Source organism: Sorex araneus, chromosome 3 (assembly GCF_027595985.1).
Source record: "Sorex araneus isolate mSorAra2 chromosome 3, mSorAra2.pri, whole genome shotgun sequence".
Lineage (NCBI taxonomy): Eukaryota > Metazoa > Chordata > Mammalia > Eulipotyphla > Soricidae > Sorex > Sorex araneus.
In genome coordinates, this window is record NC_073304.1 from 215706801 (window position 1) to 215715215 (window position 8415).

Sequence of the window (8415 nt, forward strand, 5' to 3'; positions counted from 1 at the left end):
CTGAGAGCTCTGGCACTTAACTTCTTCACCTGGCAGCGCAGACCCAGCTGGCAGAGACTCGGGAAGTGGGCGATGGTGGCGATAACAATAACAATAATAATATTAATAATAACATTGGGGCCCACAAAACGGCTGTGAAATACCCTCTAATGATCCCTTACATTTATAGATCTCCTTCTCTTCCGAGACACTTCAGAGCCATTGCCCAATTAACCCTCCTGGCTTCCCTAGGAGGGACAATTAACCCCATATTTTATGGCCAGGGAAACCGAGGCTGAGAAGGTGATGAAGTTGGCTAAGGTCACACAGGGCATCAGTGAGTGATAGCAGAATTGCAATGAGCACTCTCTCCTTCCTCTCCTCTCTATCCAGACCCCCAAGGTGTGTGAGCTATGTTCACAGGAGCACGCACACACAACAGTAACTCTCTCTCTCACATACACACACACACACACACACACACACACACATACACACACACATATAGAGTGCTTACAGGCCCTCCTAGCTCTGCCAGCTGCCTCCGGAATTGGGAGATGCCAGATCTGTGGCAAAGATGGTTGCTTGGGATAACAAGGAGAGACATCCGGGTATCTATCTGCCGGAAGATCTTTCTCTGTTCCGTTGGCTGCACCTCAGGTCTGACGGGAAGTCCATCAGGACCAAGCCTCTCCAAACCGTTGGCCTCCTGAGGGAAAAAAAGGTGGGATTTCTGGAAGATCACTCCCTGCTACAGGTTCCCCATGGGGCCTGCCACAGTGTTGGAGATGACAAGGTGATTCCTAGCAGGAGAGGAGAGGGAGCAGCCTACGAGGAAGAAAACCCCAAAACCAGACTGGCGATGGATGGTCTGACCCCACCCCCTGAAAAGAAGACACAGAGACAGGAGCCAGGGCAGGAGGGGCGGCACGCAGGGGAACCGTGGCCAATAAACATGAGAAGCTTGTGGAGCCCTCAGACCAGACAGCAGAGCCCCTGGGCTAACTTGAACCCGGGTTCTAACTGTCCTGTCGGGGACTGATCCCTGGGTGGGTCCCTGCTCTGAGAGTCTTTGCTGACCACGGGCTTGTCTGGATGCTCCGGGACCCCTCGTCCTCCCCCACCCCTGTGCTCCTCTCTCTGCTGACCCTGCAGCCGGCCTGGGCCAGGCCCTCCCCCAGCTCCTGGTTTCCCCTCTGAAACTCTAAGGCCCCACATTGCTGAGATTTTACTAGGGCTCCCAGCTGGGTCCCACCTTTGATCTGGCTTCAAAAAAATAAAAAGGAGTCCCAGGAGAGTAATTTTCCCCGGACCTGCTGGGGAGAAAGGCAGGCTGGGGGCAGGTCCTGACCCGCCCAGCCCACTCCTCTGTGAGCTGGAGTCTGCCGCTGGGGGCAGGGGGGCTGGGGGCCAAGGGAGCAGAGTCCTCTCTGTCCACCCCCCAAGTGCCCTGCCACCGTGTGACCCCTGCCTACAGCCTGTCAGCCAGAGAAAGGCTGGCACAGCCTGCTCCCTGATCCCAGGCTCCTCCGTCCCCCATCTTGTGCCACTGAACTAGATGACAGAAAGTCCTTTAGGAAGATGCTACTGTCCTCTCCCCAAGGGCACCTGGCCTGTTCTTGGGGGTGCTGTGGGCAAGGCTGTGCCCCCCTGACTGCAAAGGAGACATTCCTCAGTCAGCCTCTTGCTCTGGTCTGAGGAATCTGGAAATCTGGACTGAGTGCCAGGGCGCAGGGGTGGGGCGGGGGAAAACACTGGGGGAGAGGGCTGATGGAGAGAGGGTGGGCCGTCTTTATGGGGCTTCCTCCCCTCCCTCTGCCAGCCGGGCCATCTTCTGCAGCAGCCCCCCCACCCCCACCCCTACCCCCAGTTCAAAGACTCTGGCTCCCCACCTATCCCAGGATGCTTACCTGGCCCTTTTAAGTGGTTAGCCATACACCCTTCCCCCAGCCCGCTGAGGTTCTGGGCTTCTCCAGACAGCTACAGGAGGTGTAGGGGAGCAGGATGAAGGGGTGCAGAGAGCAGAGTCAAAGAGATAACAGAAACCAACCCTGAAACCAGCTGAGCTGCCCTCCCACCCCGTACCATCCAGACCTACATGCAGACCTACATGCAGGCCGCTGACCGCTCCATAACGCTTCTGTGAGGGGTGGGGGGGTCCCCAAGGCTCTGGGGCAGAGGAAGCTGCTGCTGCTGAGGTGGCAGGAACTTGGGGTTCAGGTCCCTCTGTGCAGGCATCCCAGCTCTGCTGCTGGCCCTCCAGCTGGAGGGGAGCCCCCCAGAGCTCAGGAGCTCCCATTGCCACATCTGTTCATCTCCCTGGGTACCCGGCTCCCATCAGCTCAAATGCTCACCCCCCAGGCTAGGGACATAGTTCCGGCCCTATGTGCATGAGAAAGCTCCAGTTCTGAGCCATTTCCACGGGGCCCCTAGAGCCCTGTGATATAGCTTTGGTGGCCCCCAGCACCATATCACTGACACCTGCAATGACCCAGCTCCAGCTGGCCTGGGTTGGTCAGCATCAGCATGAGTGGCCACTTGAGAACATTGCTGGGGTGCTCACCCCACCCAAAACAAAAAAAGAACCACCTGTGTGTGCTCTGAAATACTGTATAGTCAGTGGGGATCCCTTGCCTTGAGCCTATGTGAGGCCCTAAATTGAATGGGGGTGGGGAACCTCAAATCAATGCACAAACAAGGGCTGCAGGGTGGAAGAGAGGACAGGGGTTAACGCACTGCTTGCAGCCAACCCGGAGTCAATAGCCAGGACAGGAGTCCACTTCCCGTTCCCTGCACTTTGTCCCACACACCAACCAGGGCCCAGGCAGAAGGCTCAGTGGTGGGCTGGAGCACACACTTTACACACTGCAGGTCTGAATTAGAACCCCAGAACTCGGGGCTGGAGCAATAGCACAGCGGGTAGGGCAGTTTGCCTTGCACTTGGCCGACCCGGGTTTGATTCCCAGCATCCCATATGGTCCCCTGAGCACCGCCAGGAGTAACTCCTGAGTGCAATGCCAGGAGGTAACCCCTGTGCATTGCTGGGTATGACCCAAAAAGCAAAAAAAAAAAAAAAAAAAAAAGAACCCCAGCAATGCATGGTCTCCTGAGCACCGGACAGGGAATAACCCCTGAGCAACTGAGCCAACCAGATGTAACCCCTGAGCACCTCCAGGTGTGGCCCCAAAACAAAAAAAAATTTTTTGAAAGGACTTGGGAGTGTTAAAAGAAAACTTCATAGGAATAAGAAATTTGAGGACCCGGGAAAGACATACTAATTCAGAGTTAGTATACATGAAGGCATGCAGGAGCCCCTAGTTCGAGCCCAGCACTGTGTGCTCCCCAAACACCACCAGGAGCTACCCCTGAGCACTGAGCAGGGAGTAACTTCTGAGCACTGCTGGGAGTGATCAAAAAAAAAAAAACCCACCCTGAACTCCTCTAGAATTGACCAGCCCCCACCCATCCTGCGCCTGCCATTCAGGTCCTGCTGCCCTTTGTAGCCCAGGAAGGAGGACCTGGGGAACACAGGAGTCCCCCAGTCTCCAGATGGTCCCCCTGCCCGCTCACATCCAGACCAATCCCTGGCCTAGGGGCAGAGAGGAGAGTCCAGGGTGGGGAGGAAGTTGGGAGTCACCTGTCTCCAGATGGGGCGGGGACCCCATGGTGATAGCCATCTCCCTGGCAGCTCCAACCTGTTCTATTGGTGAGTAATATTTGTTCCTAGAGGAGAAAGGTGAAGGCCTCGGTGGGGAGTTATTCTAGCTCTGAAGTGTCCTCCAGCTCCCCCAGGCCCCCCCCAGGCCTTATGCAAGAGCTGTAAATCTCTCCCCACCCACAGGCCTGGGGGCACCAAGCAGCCACTTTCATGTAGGGAGGTTTTATGCGCTGGCTCCCCAGTCTCCAGCACCCCTGCCCGGGGCCTCCCCAGCCCGTAAAAATCCAGTCCCATCAATCTCAGCATCTGGGCACCCCACTGCAGTTCCTCCCACTCCAGCCCCCCGGCAGTGCCCCCAACCCCAAGCACCCCTGCCCTCAAGATACAGGAAAAGGCCAAACAAAGGCCAAGGGAGTGGGGGGGGTGTCTGAGGGGGCAGCAGGAGTAGGGTGCTCACTCTTGAGGGGGGCCTTACTTGCCCTCAGCTGCGGCCTGCCTGACTTTGGACCCTGTCACTCAATGGTCTGTGGTGGCAACTTCCAGCGCTGAGGGGCTTCCAGGGGTCTGGCAGGGGTGTGGGGGCACTGGGCTCCACTGGCTGCCTGCATCCACCTGAGCCCAAGACAGGTGGCTGTCCGCCTGCCAAGCCCCTGGGGGCAGGCAGCGGTGGCAGGCAGCCCAGTGGCAAGGCTGAGTTCCTGGATCAAACTGGGAAGTTTGAAGGGCCAGAGAGATAGCACAGCGGGTAATGCGCTTGCCTTACATGCAGATGACTTGGGTTCAATCCTGGGTTTACTCCCGTTCCCCTGAGCCCACTAGAAGGGATCCCTGAGTGCAGAGCCAGGAGTAAACTTCCACCCAGAAAAAAATAATTGGGGAGTTTGAGGAATGGGCAAAGGCGTAGTCAGTGCTGAGTCCTGGAGGGGTCGTTGAGGGACTAAGGGTTCCTGGAGAAGTTTGCGGAGGGTCAGTAGCAGGTTCCCAGGGTAGGTATCAGGGTTAGGGTCGGCGCTGGAGAAGGGGCACGAAGATGGGCTGGAGAGCAGGAGGAGGGGAGAGCAGGGGGCAGAGGGCCTATCCAGTGTGGGGAACAGACTGTTCAAAGGCTCCCAGGAGGAATGGAGGGGGAGGGGCCCCAGTGGGTTTGCCCAGAAGGTGGGGACCCCTGCCTGGCTCTGCCCTTCCTGGGGAGGACGACTTTCTGCTAACAGTGGAGGGGCAAAATGGGTGATGGGAGAAGGGGTGCCAGGGCATCCAGCACACAGCCTGCCACTCCAGGGTCTCACTGTCCCATTGATGCCCCTGAGGGCCAGGAAGAGAGGACACTGGGAGCCTCATAATCTCTGCATTGGAAGGCAGTGTGCGCCCCCACCTCCTGGTCCCGAGTCAGGTCCCGACTCAGCAAGACTAAGATCCCAACTCCCGACTCCCGCTGCCAGAGGGAGGCCCCACGGGTGGTTGCCACTAATCGAGCTACCTGCCACACATTGCTCCCGCCTTTCGCTCCACTCAACAGAAGTGAGAGCCAAGGCAGTACAGTGAAGTCATACGCTCAGGGACACCCAGGTGGATAGTGGCACCGTCAGGATTGCCAGTCAGCCCACTGGTTCCGTGCCCGAGCTGCCCACCTCTGCCCCCTAGAGTGAGGGGCACCCTGGTGGAGGCTGGGGCAAGGGTACCCTTCCGGCCTTTGATTCCCACGGAAGCCAGATGCTTAGCCAAGGAGCAGCTTGGCCTGATTGGTCTTTCACACCCTCAGGGTCCCCCCCCCAAGAGCAGCATTGGGGCCCTGGCGGCTAACTCCCACGGGGTGCCCTGCTTCCGCTAGCACCCAGCAACCGTCGGGCAAACTGGGCAATAGCAAAAGTGAAACTGACTCAGCCAGTTTCCCCGCCCCCGCCCAGGGAAATGGGGAGCAGCCTCGGCTGGACAACAACCAATTAGGCACTTTTTATTGCCCACACCGTCATAATCCTCAGCTTGGCCAGAAGGAAGACGAGGAAATGGAAGAGAATGGAATTCCAAGATGCCGTCAGAGTTCCTCGCAGAAAGCCCCCTACTTTTGGGCAGGAGAGCACCCTATGGCCTTGTGGGAGGACTCACCTCCAGGGAGACCCCTGACTCCTGGGAGTCAGAGGACGGGTCTCTCTCAGGAAGGGGCTTTGGGCTGTAAGCGCTTTGCATGCAGGAGCCTGCAGTTCCATCCCTGGCTCTTCATAGTTCCCTGAGCACTGAGCTGGGAGTAGCTCCTGAGCAGGGTATGGGAAAGGAAGGAAGGAAGGGAGGGAGGGAGGAAAGGAGGGAGGGAAGGGGAAGAAAGAAAGAAAGAAAGAAAGAAAGAAAGAAAGAAAGAAAGAAAGAAAGAAAGAAAGAAAGAAAGAAAGAAAGAAAGAAAGAAAGAAAGAAAGAAAGAAAGAGAGAAAGAAAGAGAAAGAAAGAAAGAAAGAAAGAAAGAAAGAAAGAAAGAAAGAGAGAGAGAAAGAAAGAAAGAAAGAGAGAAAGAGAGAGAAAGAAAGAAAGAGAGAGAGAGAGAAAGAAAGAAAGAAAGAAAGAAAGAAAGAAAGAAAGAAAGAAAGAAAGAAAGAAAGAAAGAAAGAAAGAAAGAAAGAAAGAAAGAAAGAAAGAGAGAGAGAGAAAGAAAAGGAGGGAGGGAAGGAGGAAGGAAGGAAGGAAGGAAGGAAGGAAGGAAGGAAGGAAGGAAGGAAGGAAGGAAGGAAGGAAGGAAGGAAGGAAGGAAAAGACATGGATGGAAGAAAGGAACTCTTGCTTGTGCTCAGGGAAGGAGCCGTATCTGTTCCCGGGCAGACGGCACCAGGACATCATGGGGACTTCCCTGAGAGCACCTGAGTGTTGTCTGCAGGGTCAGGAAAGGACTGATTCCCCCATCAGACTGAGCTAGACCAGGGCTGGTCTGCAGTTGGTTGTCAGAAGACAAGCGTCTTGTTTCTTCCATCAGACTGTAAGGGCCTTACCAACATGTTCTCCTCAGGGAGGCTGCTGCCTCCTTTATCCCTCCCCTGTCCCCTTTCTCAGTTACTTAGGGTAGAGCTAATTTTTTTGGGGGGGGTGGGATACAAGGGGAGAGCAGAGGATTTGGGTCATACCCAGTGATACTCAAGGACTATTCCTGACTCTATGCTCAGGGGTCACTCCTGGCTGTGCATAAGAGACCATATGTGGGGTGCAAGCAAGCACTTTAGCCCCTGTATCATCTCTCTGGGCCCCCACGACAGAGCTTTGTCCAGATGAAAAGGAACCACAATTCTGGCTCTGGCCTGTGCGTGTACTGGGTGGCGGTGGGGGGAGGCACCTTCCGGCCGGAAAGTGTATCCACTGCCAGCCAGAACCCCGGTTTCCCAGTTATAAGGTGGGGGTGGAAACAGCTCCGGGTGCAGATGTGATGTGAAAATGTGTGGGCCTGGCCCTGGCGTGGATCCAGGAAGAGCCAGCTCGATCCTATCAGCTCTATCAGCCTTTGGGGGCGCTAGCAGGAGGAGAGACAGGCCTTCCTGGGCAGCAGCTCTGCTGGCTGGCCACCAATCAGGCCGGGACTCAGCGCGGGGGTGGAGAGGTAGCCCTCAAAATGGGGCCGGGGTGGGTTGAAGCCAACTGACCCTGGAGGCTTTGGGCTGATCTTTGGGGTGGTAGTGAGGTAGTCAGGTCAAGTTCATTATCACTGGGAGGGAAAACAGGAGAGCTCCATGGTCCTCAGGGGCCAGGAGCCAGCTAGCCCAGCAAGCACATGGTGAACGTGGCCATTTGGACGGGAACAGTCAAGGAAAAGGAGATAGGAGCATGTGTTGGGGCCGGGGCTGGGGGGAGTCAGGGGGTTTTCACTGGGGTGCTGATCGCAAACCCCAAAGAGAGGAGGGGTGGCACAGGCAGGGGATCAAGGGAAAGATGTCTCTGGATCATGGGTTCTCAAGTCACTGGTTGGGAGATGAGGGAAGGTGAGGGGAGAACGCCCAGGCCTCTGCATCCAAAGTGGTCTCCACGGCCTGACCCGTCCACATTGGGGCCAGGCAGGGGTGGGGGCAAGCCTGGGGCTGGGCAGCTGCTGTGAGGAAGAGCAGGCCCGGTTTGAGGCCCACCAGCCGGTTCTGGGTTCTGGGTGGAGCATGTCAGGTTGACACTTGGCCCCAAGCCAGGGCCCTGAGGTGCGGCAGGCGCGTGGGAGAAGAAGGAGGGAGCCCCGTGGCATTTCCAAAGAGATGGGGTGGGGGCCCCATGGCCCTTCTGCTTGTGCCTCCAAAAGAACCAGAGGGGATGGGGAAGGGGAGGGGAACCCTGGAGTTTTGGGGGAAATCTTGAGAATATATATTCTCTCTTCTTTTTTTCTTCCTTTCTTTTCTTTCTTCTCTTTATTTTGTTTTATTTTTGTTTTTTTGTTTTGGTTTTTGGTTTGGCTTTGGGTTTGTGACCACAGCTGGCAGTCTCAGAAGCTACTCCCGGTTCTGTGCTCAGGGGTGGCTCTGGTGGGCAGTGCTCAGGGGACCGTGTGGTGCCAGGGATCAAACCCAGGACTTCCGCACGCAAAGCCTGCACGCCAGCCCTCTGAGCCGGCTCCCTGCCCGAGACAGGGTTCTTGACCACAAAGATTTCCCAGTCTGAGGAGGATGACAGCACATTCCCGTTTGTCAACAAAGTCTACAAACAAGGGGAGAGAACAAATGAACAGAATTCTTGAGGTTGTGCTCCAAGACTGGGAAGACAATCAAGGGAGCAGGGCTGGCTCGAGTTGCCAGGGAGCTTTCTTAGAAGAAAGTGCAAAATAGATT